Source organism: Columba livia, chromosome 10 (assembly GCF_036013475.1).
Source record: "Columba livia isolate bColLiv1 breed racing homer chromosome 10, bColLiv1.pat.W.v2, whole genome shotgun sequence".
NCBI classification, from domain to species: domain Eukaryota; kingdom Metazoa; phylum Chordata; class Aves; order Columbiformes; family Columbidae; genus Columba; species Columba livia.
Genome location: NC_088611.1, coordinates 12,819,186 through 12,845,403, shown reverse-complemented (window position 1 = coordinate 12,845,403; position 26,218 = coordinate 12,819,186). Strand labels below are relative to the sequence as shown.

At 43.3% G+C, this 26,218-nt stretch overlaps 1 protein-coding gene across 15 annotated transcripts in view; it reads right to left on the bottom strand.

The window, feature by feature from the left end:
- The window catches only part of FOXP1 (forkhead box P1), a 383,604-nt gene that overhangs the window by 329,545 nt on the left and 27,841 nt on the right, over positions 1-26,218 (bottom strand). For 14 of the 15 annotated variants that reach the window (XM_065075373.1, XM_065075386.1, XM_065075374.1 and 11 more), the window contains exon 2: positions 7,997-8,124. The gene's annotated coding sequence lies outside the window, so the exon portion shown is untranslated. Of the gene's footprint in view, positions 1-7,996; positions 8,125-18,172; positions 18,493-26,218 lie in introns of those variants that run through there. The other variant, XM_065075372.1, reaches the window with a different exon arrangement.

The following is a 26,218-nucleotide window of genomic DNA, read 5'->3' as shown; positions in this document are numbered from 1 at the left end:
TACCTCGCCGAGCCATGCCCGAGTGCTTGTGATGGTCCGGGCAAAGCAAGGGGTGAGGTGAGGTTGGGCTGGGAACAGAGAGGACCAAGGGGTCATGGTGGCCCAGGGCACCAGGTGAGCACCGAGCCATCCTGAAAGGCTCTGCCCACTGAATTCACAGGCTAGAACCAGCCTGCCCACAGAGACTTAGCTGGTCAGCAGGACACCAGTTTATGGTATTAAAAAAAGAGCAGTGCAGCCTGGACCTTTTATCTGTTTATTGAGATGAAATTTCCAATTAAGTTGGGAAAAATTAGTCTGCACTTATTTCAGAAGAGGCCCCATTGAGACACTGGGAGTTTTGCCTAGCTGAAACACATGGAGAAAAACTTTAGGCTTTGACCCTAAAAAGGCATTGTCAAAAAAATATGTTAAACAAACATGACAGCAGAATATTAATATCCCAAAGATTTGCTCCATGTGGAGGAAAAAAAAAAAAAGACTAGGAAACAAGATGTTTTTTCAAGAGGAGAATAATGGGCTTGGCGTTGGCTTTTCTAATTGATAAATTTGTCTCTCTTGTTCAGCTGTAGTCAGTTTTGCTACAAACAGTGGCAGCATCTTTACCAGTTCCAGTAGAGCTCTGCTGAAAACAATAAGTATCAAGCCCCCAGATGCCACCTGTCTTTCCATGAGGGTCACATCCTGCTGCCCCCAGGTCAAGGGGCTATTGAAGACTTGTGAGACAGCAAGAACAGCCCTAGTCCCACGGCACCTCCTTCACAACAAAAGAACCCCAAATGCTTCAGACGCTCTGCTCTAGAGTCCTGAACCGTGCTGTAAAAAGCAATGATGGATATCTTCCTAGAGCAAAGGTCTTACTTTCATATATCTATATATATATTTATATACAGAGAGAAACAGAGAAAGAGAGAGAGAGAGGGAGGGAGAGAGAAAGAATCTCCTTGCTCAGACTTATCTATCACCTTGCTCATGAGAATAAAATCCACAAAGGCTTGGCATGGAAGACTCTTGAAGTTGCTTGAAGACACAACCACCTCACCTCGATCAAGAGGGAGTTACTGCTTGGTTTTATAGTCAGCTCTCCCCTCGACCAGCTGATGACAGAGCAGTGTCTGTCTATGCACAGCATCTGGGATTTTACAGCCGCTGTATATAAATGGAATTTTCATGACAAACAACTGTATTCAGTTTCCTTGTATATCTGTAAGTGAGAATGATCTCTTAAGGCTCTGCTGGGAAGGAGTACTAAGGAAGACAAAAAGTATTTCAGGCTACTTTCCCCAGAAGCATTATCAAGATGACAATATAATGACTTCGTCCTACGCAAGTACTTCAAGTTCACGTCCTGATCCTGTGAAGCAGCTATTCAGGACCCCCCTGTTCGCATGCTCCTCACAGCCCTCTCCCCGCAGTCAGCATCCCACCACCTGAAAAGGACAGGATATGCCATCAGCTCAGAGAGCTTTCGCCAGTCTCTCATTTCATAAGCCCTCCCTGGAGATGTTTGCTTTTATCTAAATATTATAAACCACGGTACAAGGAAGCCTTAATAAACCCTGTTGCCTTTTCACTTTGCGCAGCGTCTGTCTCCTTTCACCCTACCTCCTGGCTCATGCAAACGTCAGAGTGAGAACAGTTTTTACATCTCCTCAGGTCGCCCCAGAGTGATATAAGCAAAGGTAAACAAACTTCTGAAGTCTGGGTATTTTTACTTCAGATGGGATGTAAATCAGCAGATGAAAGCTAGAAATAAACTGGCAATATGAGGGCAGTTTAATGAAGCTTCCTCCCACAGCCCAGTGTTCCCTAAATGTAATAGAGCTGACATAACCCTATACTATGGTGGATGGGGGGAAGAAAAAAAAAGAAAAGAAGGAAAAAAACCCCAAACAATCCTAAGATATAAATATTTCTCCCAAAATAAAAGACACTCTTCCTTCAAAACATCTGGTCAACTCTTACAGAAGGTAAAAAGCATTTCCCTACTGATGGCAGAAAGCTTCACCTGTAAGAACTCAGGAGACCAGACATCACTTCAAACGCTCGAGATGTCTACAGGCTTCATGTGGGACACCACAAGTGCATGGGATGGGCACAAGCTCCACATGGGACACCCCAACACAGCAGAACTTGAGATGCAGAAGGTAGTCAGTTCCTGCTGTACCACATACATCACTTCCCAAACAATCACCAGAGCAAGGGCTTCATCCCAGAGCTCAAATCAGAAAATGACTGGTCCTGTGTACAGCTGAAAGCCCTTGGGAAGATGGGTTTTTAAGAGCAGCAGCTCCAGCTGCCACCCAATTGTCTGACCAGTGGGTGCCCCAAACCCACAACCTCCTCACATCATTATCTCCTGGCAGAAAGATGTTATGTGCTCCCACTCCTTCCTCTCTGTCTCCTTGTTTAAAGCTTTCTGGCTGCTGGTGAGGAAATGAGTCTGCCTTGCTCTACCTTTCTCTCCATCACCTTGCTGTCTGTGAGGAGGGCTGGTGAGAAAATGTTTCGGCTGCTCTTACACTTCCACAGCATCCATTTCCTGAGGCCCTTATGGAAAAAAAGGCTGTCTCCCATCTCCTGCTGACAATAGCTTTATCAGATAATAGCATGAAGCAGGAATGATCCTGTAAAGCTGTTAGCAATACCCAAAGGTATCTGAATAGCAGCAGTGAGACAGAGATCACGCTCGTTGTGTTCACCCACCAATGGACAAAGCCTGAACAGCAACCAAGGGACCAGCAAAGCCTGCCTACTAAAGAGCATAACGTTACTTTAACCTGCCATGAGTAATTGTATGGCTTTTTTGATTTTCTGTGTGCACATTGTGGTTTTTTATATTTTAAGTTAAAACCTGCTGAAATTCAATGGTTCGAGACACAACATTGCCAAAGAAAAGGAGTCTCTGGTCCCTGGGAGGGACTTTTCTCAGTGCTGGCTTGACACATAAAATCTGTTTCTTCAATTATGTCTTCCTTCTTACCCATTTTAGACGTGATGGTGTGAAAACATTATAAAAGCTCATGGAAAAAAAATTCAAGGAAGCTGAGAAAGTATTCTTCAGATCATATTTAGACGCTTTGGCTCAACAAATGCTTTAATACTAGGAGGACAATCACTTGCACACCCCAGCTCTGTCTCTGTGCCGCGCCAGCGAGTGCAGCACCAGCATCTCCATCAGCATAAGAACTGCCCTGTTCAACAAAACCACAGATACTGCAAAGGAAAACTCCAGCTACAAAAGCCACTTTGCACTGTTCACGCTCTGCATCGATGGGGTGCCAGAGTTTTACAAGAGTTTCTTGTACATATGCTTGTGATCTGCACAAACTCGGAACTTCATCCCACTACACGATGTTTCTGCCGTGCCACCTCTAGTCCAAAATGTATCTTAAAGCATCTGAAGTACCAACTAAGGGATTCTAATCCTGCATTCGAAAACTCTACCAAACCAGGGTGAAGCCTTGCAGATAAAAACTCTGCTCAGGAATTACAGTTCACCACCTTCACATAGCAAAAATCTTTTCCTATTAAGTGATTTATCAAAATAAGGGATATTATTTGTAGGATGTCCCAAGGAAATCATTATAGTCATAGCAACATCCGGGCTTGTTCTACTACCGTAACAAACATTCTATATTCTGTTTCATAAATATCAAGCCATTAAAAATATTGCTAATTCAGCCGTAAGAGTCCACAATAAATCCCTCAGTTTAGGTGTGAGAAGATCGTTGTACTTAGAAGGCATGAAATTCCCCTTTCTCCTGGTGACAAGAAATGCCCCTTGATGCCCCATCTCCTCCAGCACATAGCCAAAGTGGAAACAATTTTCAAAACTAATATGTACACGGAGTAACATGGTTAACATCATCCAATGAATTTAGATCCACCTACACGGTATAAATATATCTAGATAAACTGTCACCTTCAGCAGAATTCATTAAAATAATGTTGTATCTTCCTTGTTAAATGTAATTTTTTTAATTGAAATTTAATCTTACTGTATTATTTGGTAGATTTTTAATTGACATTTGTAGTAATTAATTGGTAAGCATTACAGCTTTGTCTGAAGAATTTAAAACTAAATTTGACATCGAGATTGGCCAGCCACTGCTGTGAGGTGCCTGCTGGGAGCATTTCATCATCCTCCCAGCCCCTCCTGCTGATCAGAGGTGGGAGATGATGGTCTCTTTCTTACAGTCATGAATTACATTACTAATGTATTCCATTACCACCACGCAAATGTCATGTTAATTCCTGATCATCATCAAGTCAGACAATGGTTTCCACACTGGCACCCAGCCAATTAGCGGTGTGGAAAAATATTCCGCCAATTATATAACTTGAATTAGGTTAAGGACTCAAGAGAAAGCAAAATAAATGCTTTGAAAATACTTCTGAGATAAAATGTAAGTTGACACTGTCTTCATGTGCTATAGCCGATGTTATACAATCTGATAGGCAGCTGCCAACATTCATAACTGTTTATTAAATCTAGCCTCTCTTTATGGTGGCAGCTAAGATCTGTATTTTTACCAATATTAGGTTCATTGTGTTATGAAAAAAGACCAAAATACTTAGGAGCATTCACACCAGCTTATAAAACATATTATGTAGTATATTAAATTGTTAAAATTACTTCTCTCCTCCTAGCCCCCTGCCCCTGAGAAAGTTCCATGGACAGAAAAGTTTCAGCAAAACAAAGTCTTTCTGTAGCCACTGATGCTTTACAGGAGCAAGGGAGATCCTGTGAGCACAGAAGTGCCACCTCTAGGCTGCTCCTGCTGTGCAGCTCTGCTGGGGGACACCAGCTCAGCTCCAGGAGCTCTGCCCTGCTTCCCCATCCCACAGACACCTCTCACCTGGGGAATCCCTTCAGCTTTTGCTCCCTGGCTATCACAAGAACCATCATGGGCAGATAAAGCCCTCTCTGCAACTAGGAGCCTTTTCACCAGAGGAAAGGACTGTGGCAGGAATGAGGTGTCCCTGCAAGAAAAGGTCACCACGAAGCCCGGTGGAAATGCCTGTGGCCGTGCAGGGACGTGGCAGGTTCCTAACCATGGCGTTCCCTTGGCATGTGCAGTGCCAAGCGCCACCAGCAGCACACTGTGCCGGAAACGTGCTGCGCTACCAGGTTTTTAGTACCACCCCATCATTTTGATTTGTTCTGTTCTTAACTCAATTTATCCTACAAGCACGGTTATCTCCAATTTAGAAATGTACACAGCACCAGTTCCTCGACTTCAAAAATTTATAACGACGAGCAATTTGTTAAAGCCTTTTGCCGTATCTTCCTGTCTCATTTTCCTAGGTGCTGCAATGAGGCAATTCATTGTTCTGGCTGCTTACCCTAGATGACCTTTGCCTGCCATAAAATGGTATACAACTAAATGCTCTGCTTTAAATACAACTCTTGCCTCTTCGAAAGGCCCTACGTATTCAGTCAACACAATCAGCAGAAACCACATTTGGTTACTCAATAAGCTGGAAACTTCTAAAACGCGTACAGCGGTGAATAAATTCCTGCCATCACCAGGGACACTTGAGTGGGGAACAAGAGAGACCGCCGAGAAGTGGCTCTTGCTGCAGCCGAAGAAAGGATCACTCCTTTAAGCTGAACACTCAAGGAAAAAAGAGAACAAAAACTGAATTAGCTCAACACGTCCCCTCCGCAGTCAGCACATTGCTAGGCAACTTACCATCTCTTGATAGAGTTATGGTGGAGGGCTGATCGTACATCAGGGTTAAGAAGAACACAAGCACCAGTCTTGGCCAACTGCTCCTTTCCAGTGGGACTGCTCAATGCTTGGTCATTTCATATTATTATTTTGCAATATTTTCTAAGCACCTAGAGAGTCTAATGCATTCAGAAAGGTATTTTAAAGCTATTATGTGACACGAAAATTTTAAGATAACTACAAGTAAGTGAATTTTAGGAGGAATAGCACGAGTCTCTTCCTTTGTTCAAGCCAGCATTTGGAGAGAGTTAACAATCCTCCTTTTTGTTGCTTTCATTTTTTAATAGTGAAGCTATCCAGAGGGCATACTACTTGAACACTTTGTCTTTACAGTTGGGCACAGCTCTACACCTTTGTAACTCAACCTGGTACATCAATGAGATGCTTCAAAACACCCTGGTCCTTTCATTTGCCACTGCTCAGACCAGACACGAAGTCCCATTACAGGCAGAGCCACGGGGCTATCGCAATACCCCGTGTTGTCACACTTAACCTATACCAGCCTTAGGAAGGCTCTCCATCTCTAACAGTGACTTGGAAAGTAGGATTCGGACTCCAGGCATTATTTACAGTTCTTAAGAAGTATTAAGCAAATGCAAAGATTGTTTTAAACGGAGCCATGTACCTTGCCTATAACCCCAAGTTTTCCATGCATACTGCATAAGCACAAAGAAATAATTAATTAGCTAACCCCCTGACTACAATAAATTGATTCATAAGTGACAGAGCTGTGAGAAATTCTTGCATCACTGGAAAAGTCTGAAGTTGGTCCCTGTTTGGGGAATCTCAGTTGTATCAGCGAGGTTAGTAATTCAGACATGAAGGAAATGGTAAGAATTTCCCTCCTGCACGCACACTTTGAGCTGCCATATGGGTTTATTCAACTGTTTACTACACCAGTCGGTAAAAACTGAACAGCTATTATAATCTTTGCTAAATGACATGGTAATTATGCTACCTCTGGAAAAAAAAAAAAAAAAAAAGAAAAAAAAGAAAAAATAGAAACTTAAAAAAAATCACAATTCACTGATGTGTGAATTTCTGAGGTTTTGTATTCTTTGAATTGAAATGCACTTTCTAACACACAGAGGGATATTAAATATATAATAGAAACCTGAATTTATTTTAAAAAACAATTTGTGCTCCCATTTCCTATGCAATTTAATTATACAGATTTCCTAGTTTTGAAAGATTTCTTACACAGACCTTCCAGTTTTTCTGTAAAATCAGACGATTCCTGTTTTCCCAACCTCTTAGTCTTCTGATTCAGGTAGAAATTTTGACGCTTCTCTCGCCCCAGTTAACAAGAAAGGAACCAAGGAGCAGGCAGGTAAGAAGAGAGGGCACAGGAAGGCTCCCTGTGCCAGGTTGCTGGGGGATGGGGACAGGGACAGCCAGGGAAGGCAAAACCACCGCTCATTTGGCACTAATGGGACCAACAGCCTTTCTGGCTGGCAACCACCACGGGGAAATGGCAACTGCCAATTAACAGACAAGTGGTCGCCCCACACGCTCTCAAGCTTGCCCAAGCACAAATGCACTCTGGCCAAAATTCACTATTAAATGCTCTGTCCCTGTGTTCCTCTGGGCTGGGCATGGCAGCCCCAGCACCACGCTGAACCGGGCAAGCGCATGCAATGAGACAGCTCTCTTGTGTGCCCGTGACACCATTTTGTCACTGGGATGTAAGTGCAGCAAACAGTGGAGCTAATTATTTATTGGCAATGGCTCCTTTGAGAGCGAAGGCTCTGACATATGATGGAGAGGAGACCTCTCCATATTCATATTTAATCATGACATGAATTGCACACATGAGCATGTTTAGACCATGTCTACCTGCAAAGCTTCAGTTCTGGGCAGTGGATTCGCCTGCATCGCTGATCTCCAGTGTCACCGCCAAAGACCCCACAACTCACAGGATTTGGGGGGATGGAGAAAAGAAGGAAAGGAACCAAGTCTTTGTTTCCATATTGATAATATTTGGTATCACTATTATTTCATTACAATGAAGGTTTGGTGTTTATTTTCATTTTTGTTTTGGTTTTGTGTTGTGGGTTTTTTTGTTTTGTTTCATTCTGGGTTTTTGGTTTTGTATTTTAAAGAATAGCAGTGACTTGCTTTTCAGTGTAGGCAATACAAAAAAAAGAAAACCAACCCAAACCCCACCATATTAAAAAAAGGGAGAAAAGGGCATGGGAAAGAGAGACTGTAGGAAAGAATAAGTGAGAGTTACTGCAAACTCAGGTTTGACGACTCACCAGTTTTACTTGCAGGCATCACACATATCCACTTATGACTCAGGGCAAATACGGGAAAGGATTGAAACCCTTATCATGGCAAATGTGTCTGGAAGCCGGAGTCACTCAGAAAAAATGTTCTCAGGAGACTGAAAGACAAAAACATGTTTTAAAACTTCACTCAGTTAGAATCATATCAAAGCCTATCATTTTTCTTGGGTGATAAATGCTGGAGGTGGGGGGAGCATTACAAGAGTATTTCTACGTATCAAACATTATCACACAGCAGACTTTATTTGGCTTTAAATAAAACTGAAACTTACAATATTAAGAAAGGTTTTAAAAGACACACTTATTTCACATTTGCAACATGTTCCTCCAACAGGCAAACTTATGTTCCTTCTAAATACCAAAATGTGTCACCATCCAAATCCATATTCTGCTCAAAAATACAGCTCTGTGCACAAAATCCAGATACTTTAACCTACTTTGCATTATCAAAATATAACAGTCTTTGAATTTCTGAAATATTTACTCTCTGCCTTCACTCACTGCATCCTGATAAAACCTTAACAAAATGTAGAATCTCTTGTTAGCAATAATCTTTCCTCCAAGATAAGGAAAAACACATATAAAAACTATTTGATGTTCAGGGTGAAAAGGCAAAATTTGCAAACATCAGTTAAGAAACACCAATTAGTATTTTTTTTCCCCAGCTATTAGTAACACAGATTGGATTTAAGCTTAGCTCAGAGAAAGCTGCTCCCTATACAAATGAGACATGCATTTTACTAATAAGGGTATTTTAAAATAAGAAGTATAATTTCTTTACTGGCAAAGTATCCACACTGAGTAAAAACTCATATTCAGAGATACGAACAGAGGCGTTCCCTCGGATTTTCTGCATCATAGCCACAAAGCCACATGGGATTTAAAGAGCAGCTCCGGTGCCCAACTTGGAGAAGGGCACTGGCTGCCCTAAGAGATGCACTAAGCCCTGGGAGAGCCTCTGCTCCCTGGACCACTACACAACAGGGACCTGCAGCAATAAACCCCAGCAGAGAAAACAAACTTTGCAACAAATGAAAACATCCCGAGGGACTGGGGTAGGAAAAAATATGAAAACAAAAGTCACATGTGGTGCTTCTGACTTCTTCATTCCCCAATCCTCTCTCTCCATAGCATCCCCAAGGCGGTGGCTGTTCCCAGCCTTTCCACATCTACCAGCGTTTTGGCAGCGGCAAGAACTGCCATCTCCAAATTAACCTTGTGGAGTTAATTATTTTGGCAGCCACAGCAGCCTTCCCGGGGAACATCTGGAAGCTTCTGTCTTAGCAACAACCACATGAAATTTCGTAAGACAAAAACCAGGTACTTCTCTGGCCCTGGGGCTTTCTCCCACTCTTTGCTGAATGCAATGTAGCGGCTGAAAGAAGATCACAAGAGTTCAGAAATCTAAATATAGGGATTATGTGCCCTATTAAAAAACTGTGCTACACAATAAAAATAGATCCAAAAGGAGTTTTTAAACAGCATTTATGCTGAACATGACTTATTTCTCAGAAACTCTGGAATACTCTGCAAAACAAAAGTGACCTGCATCTTGCAATCGTTTCATTTTATTCACGAGGAGGAGAGCACCTGAGAGAAGCAACTGAGCAGTGTCAGAAACACACATCCGAGGTTCGCTGTACTGCACCGCTGGGTGACAGATATGCAGTTGCAGCCAAGCAGAAAGCTGCATCTACACATGTTGGGGCAAGATTTCTTCAGCTGACCTGCTGTACCACTGTATTCAATAATCTTTATGCTTTATGATACATTTGTAAAGCAGGGAAGTTCATTAGCCTGATCTAGAAGAAGCTGGATTGAGGCTCACTTTGGCTAATTCTTGCTCAAAAGATTTAATGTTCATTTGAGACTTTAGAGGCAAAATAACTTGTCTAAATAATATATTGGGTCTGCAAGAGACAAGGGCTATGGCATACAGAAGCACTGTCCTCACCTCCAGATCAGTCTTCTCCTTCACATCCCTACTCAAACATAAGGAATATCTTGGCATCTTTGTGCCAACAAGCAGATTTGAAAGCTGGGAGAGCTTCTATGCAAGGAACAAGAAACGGTGTTGGGAGTAGGTAAAGACATCCCACCCCAGCCTGGCCTGAACTCTGATGGAACACCTGGAAAAACTGATTTTTCTTATGCCATCAAAAACTGACCTCACCAGAATATTCCACAAAACATTTCTTCAGCTGCATTTCACAAGGGAACGAGGCTTACATGATTACCACATACCCTCTGTGCCCAGCCCCACTTGCATCTTTCGAAGCCCTTATGATTAACAGGAGCAGAGAGCTCCCAAAACCAGGAATTCTCACAGCACTAGGTTTGGGGCTTGCACCACTGTAGGCCTCCAAAACCATTTGATCAGCTGTCTCCAAGAGTCAGCTGGCTCACCGGCGCCCTGCCAGCTCCGGGCTGAGCCGTGCCAGGAGGGAGCCCAGCATGGCCCGGGGACACAGAGGCAGCTCAGGCGCTTCCATGGACCTCAGCGCTGGAGAACCTGGCGAAACCACGTAAGGTGCTGAGGGGAAGGGTGTAGGAGGGAGAGGAACAGAAAATAGATCGGTTCTGATAAACTTAAGCCTTTAATGATCTACCCACGCACTTGAGTTCGATCTGGCATTGACAAATTGAAGCTTTTAATGATGTGCCCACACATTTGAGTTGGACACTCCTCTTCTACAACTTTCACAAAAATAGCCTGCTGGGTAAAAGACAGAAATAACTCTAATAAAGCTGCAACATGAGCAAAACTCTTGACCAGTCTTTGACAAACTAATTCCCCAACAGATTATTTGATGCGACCTCCAGTAAAGACCTTCTCCTGCACTGCCTTGCTCCCATACAGATTCTCTGAAGGCTACAGCTGAATGAGATGCAGCAGCTTCAATGTAACTGAAGTACAAAGTCAATCAAACCTTGAAACAGAGATCTGGGCTTCATTAATCCCAGAAATCACAACATTTCTGTTATCACTGTATTAATCAGAATAAGAAATCTATTAATCTGTCCCCAGCAAAAATTAATCTTCGTAATATTGAAGAGATTTGAAAGACAAGTTTTAATATTTCACTGTTTAAATCTCAGAGGCAGAGGTGCACAGCTCAGGTGGTCTGGTGGACCACTACGGACTTCATCTCATCAGCATGAGGCCAGCCCTAGCACCCTCACCATGCCATGTGATGCTTCCAGTCCTCTTTGCTCATCTCTGCCCCAGGTTCTGGCTGCTCCCAGGGCTTTTGAAGCAACCGAGAGCACCGTTTCATACATCAAACCGCAAAACTGGCAGCAACACTTGATGCAATTCAATAATTGTCAAGAGCTTAGGGCAACAAAGCTGGTAAAAGGGCTGGAAGAAATGTCCAGTGACAAGTAGCTGAGGACTTCACGTTTAACTAGTCCGCAGAAAAGGAGGCTGAAGGGCAACCTTATGGCTTTCTACAACTTCCCAAGGGGTGGATGCGGAGAGGGAGGTGCTGAGCTCTTCTCCCTGGGGTTCAGTGACAGGACATGTGGAAATGGTTCAAAGCTGCTCTAGGGGAGGTTCAGACTGGATTTGGGAAGCACTTCTCTACTGAGAAAGTGATCAAACCCTGGAACAGGCTTCCTAGAAAGGTGATCGATGCCCCCAAGGGCATTTGGACAATGCCCTTAACAACATGCTTTAACTTTAGGTCAACCCTGAACTGGTCAGGCAGTCGGACTACATGATTATTGCAGGTCCCTTCCAACTGAAATATTCTATTCTATTCCACGCTGTGACACAAGGAACCACATAGTGTATCACCACCCAGCACCAGGGTGGCACAGGTAGACATGTCACCCCGTGCAAAGGGCTGGCTGGGTACGAGTGAGCTTTCTGCAACAGTCAGGACAACACTGGCAGCAGATACATGACCGTGTGTTCGGGTGTGATGGAGAAAAAGGCAGGCAGCTGCAAAACAAGAAACTATCTGAAACTGCCATGCTCTACTGGAGTGAGTCAGGGATTGCTATGTGGATTTGATAGGGGGTCCCTGTGCCCAACCCTTTTTGGTGCAGCGAAGCCCCCTGCAAAACAGCCCACTGCCACCAGGAGATGTGTATCGTAACAGAGCCCAGTTTTAAGGAGAAAATGGGTGGCAAAGGAAAAGTCCTTACGAAATGAAGGCAAGAAGTGGAACACGATGCAAAGGGGCTGAGGAAATGTGACTGGAAGAGGAAAATGACCCAAAGCATCTCCAGATACCTACACCCTGGCTGGGGTAGGTGACACGGATGAGCACACAGCTGCGGTTCTGCTGCCCTTCTGTCACCGCCCTGCAGTGGCAATTGCTGATGGACACGTTACCTTTTTACTTGGCTGGATTTTCATTAAAGCAGCTTTCACCAACATGTATATACATACATATGTAGATACACATACACCTTGGGACTATATTTGGTACAATACATTTCAAAGCCTGATCAAAGGCAGAACTTCAGTCATCTTACGCACCACTCACATTAGGCTGTTTACCAACTGCAGTCAAACTACAGAATACTGTTTTAACTAATGATTCCTCAAAGCCATGTTGCACAAAAGAAAACAGGTTCAACTTGTACATCAGTGCCTAAGAGACCGCTCCAAAACAGACAACTGTATGAAAAGTTGTGCCCATGTATACATATATACAAAACTGTTTTTAAGTGACTGTTTTAAGTTAGAATAAATCTGTGTTCCACCAATTAAGCTTTGAAAGCATAGCTGATACCGTTCGCTATTTTAAACAAGCAGCATATTAAATGCAAAAATTCAAATATTTTAGAGAAAATACTTGGAGAGTTGAGACATTAATTTTGCCATATACAATCTGTTTCACAGGGATTTTAAAAGCGTTATTGCCACCCTGGGTACATTGGAATAAAGATTAAACCACCATCCTTTCCTATTTACATATTAAAAGATACGTGCTTTCTCGATACAGACAACCCAGCTTGCTGATACATGACTCTGTTAAAAACAATACAACCTGTCTATAAAATGCAAAGCCACCAGCTAGATGCCTCCTTGCAAGAATTTCTGCGCTCTAACAGGTCGCAAGTGGAAATAAAATGTACTGGTGTCTTGTTTATCGTCCCTCCAGCGAGTGTCCAGGGGGAGCGGGGCCAGAGCAGCTGCAGCTCCCCAGGGCCCTGCCTAAGGATGGAGCTGTTTACCAACCACCATCAGCAAAATAAGATCGGCCTGGAAAGCCTTGGGACAGGAGGTAAAAACAACAACAACAAACCAAACCAAAAGAAAACCCAAATAAAACAAACAAAACCCCACTACCATCTCTAGTCTTATTTCTACCTCATACACCTGTATATGACTGCAGCTTGAGATGCTCAGCAATTTCCTAAAATTTTTCAATATAATTTTTCCAAAATAAATAAGCTTCCTCCCTCCACCCCCCCTTTTTTTTCCTTTAAATAAATTGCCATTACAAACACATGCTCAAAGCATCATTAAAAAGCCCACAAAGGCTTCTTACAGGGGGAACTTTGCTGCATCAAGAGGTAACATTTGTTCTCCCCTTTCAGCTGGGATCCACCTCAACTTTTTGATGTTGGTTGGAGCTTTTATTTGCAAATAGAGCAGAGCTGCTTGGGACAGCGGGCTCCTCCGGAGCATGCCATGTGGCCTGCACAGATGTCCCTTTTATTCCCATGTCCCACAAGGCTCCATGGCTTGCTAGTGTTAAACAGATTACGCCCGTAGAACACTTGATTTTGCATGTCCCCTTTTTTTCCAACAGTTGTCTAATTTACTTGTTTTGCCCTCCCTTCCCCCCACAATTGCTACAGAAAACACAGAAAAACAAGGCAGAAGCAAGGAAGTTTCTCCTCCAAAACCAGAATTTGCGGAAACGCTCAGCATCTGCAAACAAAGCAGATATGGAGAAGAAAAAACTCGTGTTTGGATGGTAAAGCTCATTAGGCCCAGTTTCTTCTAAAAACTTCATCATACCTCAGTAACACCGGTCGCTACAAGTATCATAATCTCTCATGCTTATTTAGATGTCCAAATGAGAATTGAACTTCTTCCAAAATAAAAAAAATAATAATAATTAAAAAAAAAAAAACTAAACCAAAAACCTAACACCAATTATGCCCGCTAAGCATTTGAAAATCCTTGAAAATCTGGCCTTCAACTTGGTCACAATGAAGGGGCTTAATTTCCCGGCTGTCAGGCATCCCAATCAACAATTGAAGTCAATGGGATCTACACAGTACCTTATTAAAAAAAAAAAAAAGCCTAAGAGGCCCATTAAGCAACTTCAGCTACAGAGAGACAACCTCGCTGCAGAAGACTGCAGCTATACATAGCTTTGTGCATCAGCCACTTCGCTCTCATGCTTAATTTGATTAATCATTTTGGTATTATCCCCAATTAGAAAAGTGTCTAACAGGAAAAATAATTTAAAAAAAAATGGTTAAGACTAAGATGCAGCAGAAAACAGCAGCTACTGAACATGCAACTACTTGGGACTTCTGGCATTTGCCAAGGATGCAAAATTAAAGCTAAAAATTGTGGGCAAATACAAAGGCATCGGTGTTTCATCCAGACTGCGGATTTGAATTTTTTTTTCTTTTTAATAAACTGAAACTGAATTCCAGATGTTGAAAGCTGGGAAGTAAAAACTGCTTTAGCTGTAAAAACATAGAAAGGTGAGACAAAAAAATTCTGCTGAAATATGATTCTTAGGGATGAAAGTGAAGCCCATGCACCCCCCTTCCCCGGGAACGTGGTGGACAGGGTTTTTTCCTCTCTGTGTGCCAAACCAGGTAGCAGCACAGGGGTTTGCCCTGAGTTTCTTTTGAATAAGAGACAGACCAGAGAAGAAATCCCTAGGAACTCCCTTGGCAGGGAGGGGAACATGCGTCCCCTGCATTTCTGACTGTGTGACAGTTGTGAGCGGAGCCCCCCGGGACGCTCGGACACCCCCGTCCTGCAGCCCCCATCTGCTACGTGGCAACTCCCCCCGTGCAACCACACCAGGGCAGGGGGACTCACAAATGCAATGGACGTAACTAAAAGATCCCCCAAAGATGCACAAATCCATCATTTTCTTTCACCAGAGTCCACATTGTCCCTGACACAGCAAATCCACGTGTGAGGCTCCAGGATGTACTTCAGCACGCAAGTGCAATCCAAAATCGGACCCGCATGACTGGTTTGTGGTTTAGTATACGGACTCAATCACCACCAACACTCAAGGCTTTTAAAAGCAAAATTCAGGGCAGCATTTTGAGATCACTGTTGTCACCCCTGTTTACTTCCCTCACGAAATCACAGAGTATCCCGCAGCATCCCACCAACTCCACCCCAGGAAGACACTTGGTTTCACCCTAAAATTTGAGGGCAGCGGCAAATGTTTGGATTTTGATAAGAAGAAGGAATATTCATCAGCATATTTCACTAGTGATGCAGTCAAAACTTGCAATCTTAGTCACAGAAATATGACTGGACTTGTCTGCTACCACAAAACAAAGTACCGTCTAGTGGTTAAAATCGGAGGACATGATTCAGGAATGCAAGCCTTTTCAAAGAAGAACTAAAACACATGATTAAGTGCTGTTGAAGTCAATAGGCTGATTCAGAAACCAACTTTTGGAGCAATGGATAATACTCCCCACATTGCCATATGGCTCTCAGTCAAACTTCCTAGAAGCATTTGCTAATACTGGGTTCCACACAGCTTTTGGGAGGCCTGCTTTTCTTTTGCCCTTTTTTTTTTTTTCCCTTTTCTTTTTTTAAACCTACGTCTGGGATGATTTTCACCCAGTCTGAAGATCCTCAGGACTCTCACTGACTGAGAATACCCAACTGTGATTACTGCAGAGCGTTGCAGACCCATGCAATAATTAAGTCTCAAATAAAAGGTTATCTATAAATAATAAATACATGCAAATATATACCATATATAATATATAATATATAAAACAATGCAGATATATAAATAATAAACACATTTATTATAAACCAAACACACTTTTTGTAGTGTTTAGTAAAAGGTACACAAGCCTGTTAGAGCCAGAAAATCCAGCGTGAGCATCTTGGCCAGCCGAAGGATCTTTGCAAACAATCCCAGTCCCACCTGAAAACTTCTGAACCTGCTGCCTTTACAACTTGGAAATATTTCACTTCTGCCAGCTCCTCATTCACTGCTACAGTAAAATCTTCCGTGGCAGGCTTGCTATTTCTTATCCTTCTAATCTATACTGTGCACAGACAGCAGCCACTTGTCACAGCCTCCTGCAAAACGGTGACAGCAGCAGGGCCACCGAGGCCGACCCCCCAGGCAGGCAGCCCTGACACCCCACACCGAGCAAACTGCACCCCTGAGGTTCTCCTTATCTCCCAGGAACGCCACCCAACAGCACCTCCTGCTCCCCAGCCACCTTCAACCCTGCCAACGCAAACAAGCGGCAAACCAATCCCTTTAGCAAGACAAATGGCCACCTCGCAGCATGCAAGCGAACATTTGTAGTAACTCCTTACAACTTTTGTTTGTATTTATACCATGGGGAAGGGAAGGGGGAGACCACTGGCAGAGGCACACAGATTCTTCATGCCCTCCCCAAGCCACGCAACTGAAATAATCCACTGATTTTGCACATTTCCCAAATCTTTGCAAAGGCCGAAAAGTTAATTCTTTACATCCAGTCACAGAAAAGAAGAAATAAAACAAAAGCCCAATGAATTCTTGTTGGCTTTTTGAAACACTTCATAGTACAGATAAGGCACAATATCGTTTTTAAGCAGTTTGAAAACACTCTGTTACTTCCTACAATTAAATAAACATAATCGCAGCCTCAGTCAGCCCTCCCAGCCATCTTGTCTTTAGGGCAATGGGGAAAGAAGAGGAGCTACAAACTATAGTACTTTTTCTGGCTATTAAAGTGTTTCTCCTTATTCAATATCTAAATTAAATCAAATGGAGTATACTAAGTAAGCCCATAAGACACAGCACATCATGCAAGAGTCTTAAAATCCTTATCTACTGAGCACTCCAGCTTAAAGGCTGATGTTTTATGTTCCCCTGCAGTGCACGGGGATCCTGCTGGCTTGGCCAGACTAGGAAAATAAGCTTTGAATGACCAAATGCAACTGCAACTTGAAAAGTAGGAACCAAACCAGACACAACAAACCACAGAGCAGCCGCCCCGGCCGGGCCCACGCTCGCCCAGCGCTGCCGTTCCCTCGCCGGCACGTTCCCCGCGCAGCGGCGGGTTTTGCAGAGCTGTTGATAAGATGCTCACGAGTACAAGCCTACGAGTTGGGTCGTTAATCACAAGATACTCAGCCCGAGATGCAGAGGGCGAGGGAAGGCAGAAAGCCGCGCGAGCTGACGGAGCAGCAGATGCAGGGAGTTGTGCAAATTTGCTGAATTCCAAAGTTATGAATTCCTCGAGTTTAAGTGATTCTCGAAACGCTGCTGAGCCAAGATCCACAGTCCTGTCTGGATGCTCTCCCCGCGGGTCCCGGTGCTGGGGCAAAAAGAGCAGGAAAAGCGTTTTGGGTCATTTTGTGCCCGTGCTCGCCCCAGGCATCCCTGCAGACGGCTGACGGGACAGGCATTCTCTGCATCGACCACACATGACCAGAAACGGGTGCTTCTCCACACTCGTGCACCCATATCTGCAAACCAGGGCAAGCGAGAGGCACCGAGCACCAAGTACTGCAGAGCCTATAAATACCAGCTTCCTGTAACATGCAAATAAAACCTTAGTTCAAGACAAAAAAGACAAAAAAAGACAAAAAAGACATCTGTCCTCAAAGTCTGGATACAATTCTCTCCTGAAGATCCTGTAATTAAACCATAATTATGTATGAAACATCATTTTACATGTCCTATTAAAGGGACATTTACCGCAAAGAGGAGTTAAGCAGCTCAGTATCAAAATGTGAGTAAAACTATTGCTGATAACAATGACATAAGTTAATATTGGTAGTTAATTAAGTCTGGTGGCATTCTCAGACTTTTATTGGAAGCTTCTTCACGAAATGTGTGTTACTAAGTAGGATCACTTACTTAAATACTTAGCTCTACCAGATCAATCAATTTAGTTTTTATTGTTCAACTACATTTAGCATACCTCCTCATAGAAGCAAACCACACATCATACCTTATTTCCCCTGAAGAAAAGCTCTGTAATTATCACCACATCTGCTGAGTATATCTGGAGATCATATTTCAGAACCTTTGCTTTGTTTTTCTTCTTTTACTGTTTTTTTTTTTTTTTTTCCTTGTTACCTTTCACTTCAAGTGTCAGAAAACACTTCCGAAAATAATAATTAAAAAATACTTCTCTGGGCAGGGAAATACCAAAATCGCATTTCCTCGGGACCAGACTTTACAGCTTGAAAAGGAAAGAGACAGTCACTTCATGCTGCAGAGCAGCCACAGGGCTGGAGCTGTGCTGACAGCACTGGGACAGCCTCAAAACCACCCAGCATTCAAATAATGCAAAGTGTAGTGCTGGTACAGATCACCACAGCCCTGCGGACATAACACTACTATTTGTGATCATGGTTGATTTTTAGTTCTCTAAAATCAAGAGGAACTGGGTGCATGGCTCTCCAGGAGCATTCGGAAAAGCTGAATTACCATTGCTGAGGGCAGGGGGGAAGCCTGGCTTTAGCCGGCATCCTTTGGCACAACGGGATTGCCAAACATCAGCAGAGGAAGGATCAAACCACATTCTGAGAATCTCCTGAGAAATGTATCAAGTGTTATTAATAGTCATATAATAGTGACTGCTTCACAGTAATGAGGGGTAAAGAGGACAGGGTGGGGAGAGGGGGATTTAAAAAGTCACCAGCCCAAAGAAATCATTTCAGGGCCCAAACCAAAATGATTTTCTTTTTTTTCATTAAAATAATTTTATAAACACAATGCTACTGCAAGCCCACCCAAAGCAGCAAGAAGCCATTTTTACCAATTTAATCAAACACAAAGCTGATATGCTAACTTAAAGGATCAAGACAAAATAAGGTATGTGAGCCGGCCATCTGAACGCCAAATATTACCCATATGAATTCAGTTATAAATGCTTGGAAAATGTGATTCTTTAACTTAGAAATAGCAGCTGTAGCATTCAAAGGTACTCCAGTAATTACTGGAATGCTTGCTGAAAAACTAGATAGAAGCTAACATCTTACTTACATTAAATACACATTCACCGCAAATTAAAAGAGCCACAGGAAAAAAAAAAATCAGGCGAGCAGATGTTCAAAAAAGAAGGAAAAAAACTGACAAGTGAGGGCCAGATGCTCGTTGCCGGTACTTGGTGGGGTGCACCAAAGGTGCCCCACACCACCAGCCTCCCCAAGTCACCGATGCTCAACAGCTGAAGGGAGTCAGATCGTCACCTCTACATCTGTAAGTGGTAATTTCATCCCAGATCCTGCAATAACACGCGGCCTTAAAATCGCAGAAACACTGCCTAGTCATCTGAGACAACAGTAACACAAGCAGCAACGCCAAGTATAGCGGTCTACAACTGCCTGAGGGACTCGTGGGTTTAGCAACTGGGCTGGCATAAGGATTATATTATTGAGTGCCCTACACTGCGTTATTAAGTGCCAGTGAAACGTCTATTGCACTTGGTGCCTGGGAAATACTGTAAGAAACTCCAACCAACAACAGCCAAACTACAAATGAAGCTATTTGACCAATCCAGACTTATTATCAGCTACTGTTTCCTGAAAATAAACCATTTTGGAAATAAGAAACTGGTGGTGTTAGCAGAAACAGACAGGGGAACGTCTTTGCGGTGAAAAAAGCCCCAGGACACACTGGTAGGAACGGGAAAGGCTGCACCGAGGCTTTGGAAAGAGGTACCCGCAGAGAAGTTATCTGCAAAATGTGCATCACACTCTCCTGGCTCTCTTCACACCTCCCCCTTCGCATCCCCACTCCCATGCACCTTCGCGTCTATTCCCACACTTCTCTCGCTACCCACATCCTGAACATATTTATGTTGTAAATATCCATTTGGAAACATTCAGTATGCTTGTGGCACAGACAAGGATGCTGCCTTGTGCTTCAGAAGACAGCTGTCTCACCATGACCCCTCTTCTTTCCCTTTTCCAACTGCACAGTAGGGGAAAAAATTACTTGTTCCTCGCCCTTATCTTTGATCCACTCAGGAACCAGATTATTGTCTAATAAAACTTCACTGCAAAGCTATTAAAAATTAAAAGGATATTACACTTCCTACATAATGATTTGTCACAAGCCAGGCCTAAATCAGGATTGATGAGGTTCATGGTACCTTCCATTTGCTTTTTTTTTTTTTAATTTGGCAGAATTTTGGCAGATATTTTTGCAGCCCTTCTCACTCCTGACTGACACAATATTTCTCCTTCAGTCCTCCAGACCTTACTTCTTCATCAAGATAAAGTTAGAGGTGAAGGGCAGCTGAGCAAGCAGAAATGTTCCTACTGTCCCTCAGGGAACATGCAGAAGAGTCCAAAAGTTGGTATGATTCAGAACTAGTGGTAGAAAAAGGACAAACCAGATTACAACAACACAGAGGACTCCATCCAAAACCTGCATCCAAAGAGACTCCTGCTAACATATGGTGGAAATGTGACTTTCTGCAAATATCCTCCGCAGAAGCCAATTCCTCTTCTCCACCCAAGCCACATCCAATAGCTCTAGTAGAACGAGCTGTTACTTACACGTATTCATCAGAATAGGCATCAGCCGTGATACAAATTTTAATCCATCTAGCTAATGAGGAATCTGCCATCTAGTTAACGTGCTCAGACCCTCCAGAGAAATTAAAATCCACCTATTTAGGCCCCTCGCTCACCGACAAGCAGCCCATCCCGCAGTGCGGTGGCTGCTTTTCCAAAGTCATCGTGTCCCGCGCTCCCGCCGCGGGGCCAGCCCCGCTCCGCTCCACCAATACAAAGAGAAGCACCCGAAGCAGAACCGCGCTGGAAAAACAGAACTTGGAAAGAATGCGTTAGCAACTTCAATCCAAATATAAAATGCATTTAAAGGTCATAATTTGCATAACTACATCTCATTTTTTTGTTGTGTGAGGTTTTTTTTTTCTGTGGTCTTTTTTTTCTTTTTAAAATTGCTCTATCCTGGAAGGTGCCGAGTGCTTCTGAGAATTGCTGAGTGCCTCTGCTTCTTGTTTAAAGTTTTAACAAATCTTAAGGCTGTTCACTACTTGGCAGAAGCTGCTCTGCAAGGTGTTCTGGGACCATACTAATAGGTACAGAGCATTTCTGAAAAAACAAACAAACAAAACAAAGCAAAACACCCTTTTCAAAAAAGAAACTGGAGAAGGCATACCGCCCCAACAGTGCACAGCACCATTATCACACGCTGACACGACTGGGCTGATATATCACAGAATCACAGAATGTCAGGGATTGGAAGGGACCTCAAAAGATCATCTAGTCCAAGCCCCCTGTCGGAGCAGGAACAACCAGATGAGGTTACACAGGAAGGTGTCCAGGCGGGTTTTGAATGTCTCCAGAGAAGGAGACCTGGGAGTTTCACTTTCTTATGATGTTCTCTTGGCGGTGGGTTCAGAAAAGCAGAAAGATGCAACCAGTCATAACAGGAACAGCTCAAAAGGCCACGGGTGCAAATTGCCCCAACAACAGTCTTTTTATTTATTTTTTTTATCCTTTTGTTCACTTGGATCAACATCTGCCCCAATCTGCATCCAAAAAGAATGCTGTGCTGATCCCCTAAAACTTCATCACTAAACCCATGCCCAGTCCTATGAAAAGTGTCATATTTTCCTTTGAAGGATTGTACCTGCAAAAGTAGGAGGTACAAGGAGTGACCTCTTCAACCAGAGTGAAAACCAAGAGATGCTGGAACATTCAGCTCTCGCTTCCTGCACAAATTAATCATAACGGCCAATCTGTGCTGCTGCTTAGTCTGCTGGGGAAAAGATGAAATGGCTAAATTGATATCAAGGCAAAGGAAGGGCTCGCGACAACGTCCAAGGCTGCTGCAGAAGTGATATTCTGCCTTCTCCTGAGCTGCAAAAGGAGACTCTAGAGATTACTGAAAACTGTGGCTACAAGCCTGCAGTTCCCCCAGCTTGTATAAACATGTTTGCAAAGATCACTGAGCTCGGCATCGGGTTCAGGGGCTGAACGCGGCTCTATCACCATTAGCACCTGACTGATGACTGACACAAACCACACACCACCTACAAAGCCACTGCACAGACCCGAGCGTGTGGGAAACACAGGCTTTCCACAAACCCTTTGCAACATCTTAGATGCTTCCCCACATTTCACTTTAAAGAAAAAAAAAAAAAAAGAAAAAAAAAATAGATCAAGGTTGCAGTACCCGTGTTAAACAGGATCTTTCATTTCCGTGGCATCCGCTCACATTCCTTTTGAAAGTTAAGAAATATTCTGTTTATTCTGGACTTGGCACAAGATCTTTCCAGCAAAAGCAAGCGCCTGTGTGCTCTACTGCAGCCATTGTCAGTAGAGAAGGGACCCAGAACACCCAGGCTTGGTAAAAAGCAATGCAAATCACGATAGATATGCTGTGTACCCAGTCTTTCAAGCTGCACTTTTTCTCAGAAAGTGAGTAAAGAGCGCACCATTTTCTTGTGAAAATTCTATCTCAACAAACACAGTGAAAAACCTCAAAATCAAGTTTACTAAGCCGTCTGGATCTCCCACAGCAACATTAGTCATGTGGTCTTTATGAGAAATGCCCCAGTCCTGACTAATTGTTAAGAGAGAATGATGAAACACTTGTTTCACTCCCATCACCCCTAAAACATGCACTGGGTAAGAAATTTTGCGATCGTGGTGCCTTCCCCCCAGTCTCACCACCCTTCTCGCTCTGCAGCACAATGCGGCTAAAGCTATTCCACCTGGGCTCTCTGCAGAGCCCCAGAAGATGAGATTGATCCATCCAACAACCTCGAGCAACATGAGGTGAAAATCCCCTCACCACCCATCTCCCAAACTTATATTTTGCAGAGACGATGAGGAGATTTGAGGAGGTGCTCCCTCCTAAGCTGTGCTGAGGGGCAGAGGCAGAGGTGAGTGGCCCAGAGAAAAAACAGCCACAATATCCAGGGCTGGTTTAGGTCAGGGTGCCTCGGGATTGCAGTTTGAGGGGGAAATGAGACCACATGCCTGCACCAGGGCCTACAGTGAGAACATGTCATCAGCCCATGGAGGACAGCGGGGCTGTGATGGGTGACGAAGTATTGACATTGGCAAAGGAAGACATCTCTGTAAATCCAGCTGTGCCTGAATCCTTACAACAGAGAAGGCTTCAGAGATAATTTGGCTTGAGAGGCCACAGTTTTCATGTGATTTTAAAGGAGGAAGATTCAAATCAATGAGGGACTCTCGAGGGCCTCTGTGGCCAACCCACATGTGGCTTCACGAGGTCCTGCACCGACCACGACAGCATCTCAGAGAACTGGACATGTCAACCTCCTCGAGGACGTTCTGGCAAGAGGAGATCCACACGCTGCCTCCCACATAGTAAGGAAAATCCACAGGTTCCCTTCATTGCAAGGCACACTTTGCTTTGCTTTTTTATTTGTTTGTTTTTAAATATTCTGGCAGTATAGAGAAAGTCACTGTTTTGTTTTTCTCCCCCACATATGCTATATAGTTTTCTCTCTAGCACCCGTTTCTTGCTTACTCAGTTGACTATAGTCTGTTTCTCTCACAGGAACACTAGCTGTGTTTGTCCCCAAACTGTATCCTGATCCAACTGCTTTGTGTCATCCCACCAGCCCCGCTCAGGGAGTGATGATCAAAATATTTGCCCTAAGATGTGATGCTGTGAGATGGGCCTATAAGTTATTTTAGAGCAAAGCTGACCTACAAGGCTGAAGAGAGCACAGAATTGTTTTGGCTAGTGAACACGACATGAAAAGAGGGAGTAGTGCTACAAATAATACCAAAGCTTTGTTTGTACAACGGTGCTATTTTACCAGATACACTGCTAAGAAAATACCACATTTCAGCTACACAACATGGCGAACCCTCCTGTAAATTACTACACAATATGATCACACTTTCAGCAACATTTAAACACTACCAATAAATTAATACAGGACATCCCAACCATCTGCAGGTCACAGACATCAACAAGTAGGTCAAATTAATTCTGAAAGGCTGTGAGAGGCACATAAAATAGTCGAAAGCAGCAGTCCAAGGCAGGGATGAAGCAATTCCCACTTGAACTCATTTAGAATCCCTGACACAAGCCCAGGCGCTAAAGGGATGTGGGACAAAGCCATTCCCAGTCCACACAACTCTCCTTCCATCTCTGCAAGTTAAAATTAACTTCCCTGACAAAATGCAAATACATTAAAAAAAATACCCAAGCCAATTAAGACACAAGTGTTTAAAGACACGAGTAGTAATTACAAATGTATTATTCATACCTAATTTACAAGACGAACTCCTTTCAGTAAAATATTAAACTGTTTACATGCATTCAGGAAGACAATTTCCCAAGCCCTCGCGTCCTGCTCTGAAGCGGTGACTATTGCTATGCAACAACTCCGCAGACTTACAGTGTACACTATGGAGTAATCAGAAAATGTTTGACCTCAGATATCTACTTGACCCCACAGAAATGCAGACTCGCTCACTATAAAATCCTAAACAATGGGGCAGACAAGGTCAGAGGGTCAAAGCAAGTATTAACAGGTCATTGTGCAACCCACTTGGGAGCAATTACTTCTGGTCACGGCTAAGTGGACACTTGATTGAATACCACTAAGACAGCTCACATCCCACAGATAACAATCCTCACAGCGATTAAGAATTAAAGCCCCCATGATTCAGCCTTTATTACTCAAATGAACCTAACTATTCCATAAAAAACTCTTGGTATATGCATGATGCAAGGTCTAAATTGAAATGCCACCTCATTAAACAATAATATCTAATTTTATCTAAATGAATTTTCATGAAAGTACGCCACACAGCTCAGGAATTTTTAAAATGAATTATCACAAGCGATACATAATTTCACCAAAACTGCTGCAGAAAAAAAAAAAATTAGCTTCAGGGATGAAAGGGAAACATCTATGCTGAATGAAAATTGCACTTCTTTCTGCTTGCAGAAGGGTAAAAGGTGGATTCGGGGCTCCTGACAGACAACTGAGCCAGATTTTAATCACATCAACACCTTTCTGCTGTGCCAGGTACGCTCAACCTACACTGATCAACAGTAAGCACCCAAACCATGTGCCGAGCGTCACTGCACACACCGGCCACTTTAAGAAAAGGGGATGTCATCTGCATATTAAACCCCCAAAATTGGGGTTTATTATCATAAGCCATTGAAAGAGCCACACAGGACTCTACTTTGGCTGTTAACTGGCCTCCGTTGTCTCAGCTGAAAACAGTTTGTCCCTCCCCTCCCAAGGGGTGAGCACGTCTATGGGTTGGCTTTTCATTTAAGAGCTCTTAACTATTTTACAGTAGCTTCAAAAAGCAGAAGCAAGATGCCTGCTTTAAAAGGGGTTCTGTCAGGAATCACTGAAAGAAAACAAACAACACACACCAAAAAAACTCAAAACGAAACAACAACAAAAAAAAAAGGTAAGCAAATTTCACTTTTAGTGTATTTATTTGCTGACTTCAGGAGCAGGGTCCACATGTCCCACCACCCTATGACTAAAGAACAAAGCCATCGGCCCAAAGACGCCTCACTTCTATGGCTTCACATGTAACTTTTTCCAAAGGCTGGTTCTCCTTCAGCCTACCCTGTACAGTTAGTTCCTAGAAAACAGTCGGTACTCAGAAAGTCCATGTCTTCTTTCATAGGCTATGCCTTTCATGGGAGGAGAGAAACAACAAATCCCCCCAAAAAACCCCAGAAGACAGACGTTCTCCAAGATCAGTAACCTGGCACCAACCTGTGGAGAAGAGCAGGCTGCAGGGATGCTGGTGTTTGACTGGTACACATCAAAGGTTGGGTAAGGTCATCAGGGAGCGATGATAACACAAGTTAGGGCCCTTCTAGGGAAGATCCCCTCCCCACTCAGCTCCAGCAGCAAAGCCAACACCTTAGGGATATTTAAGAGCACTGTGTATGCAGACACTTGGATTTGCAAAATTATGCATGCCTGTTTGAAGGCCATTTTAGAGCCTGGTTTGTGAGTCATACAGAAAGTAGATCAGGAGAAAAA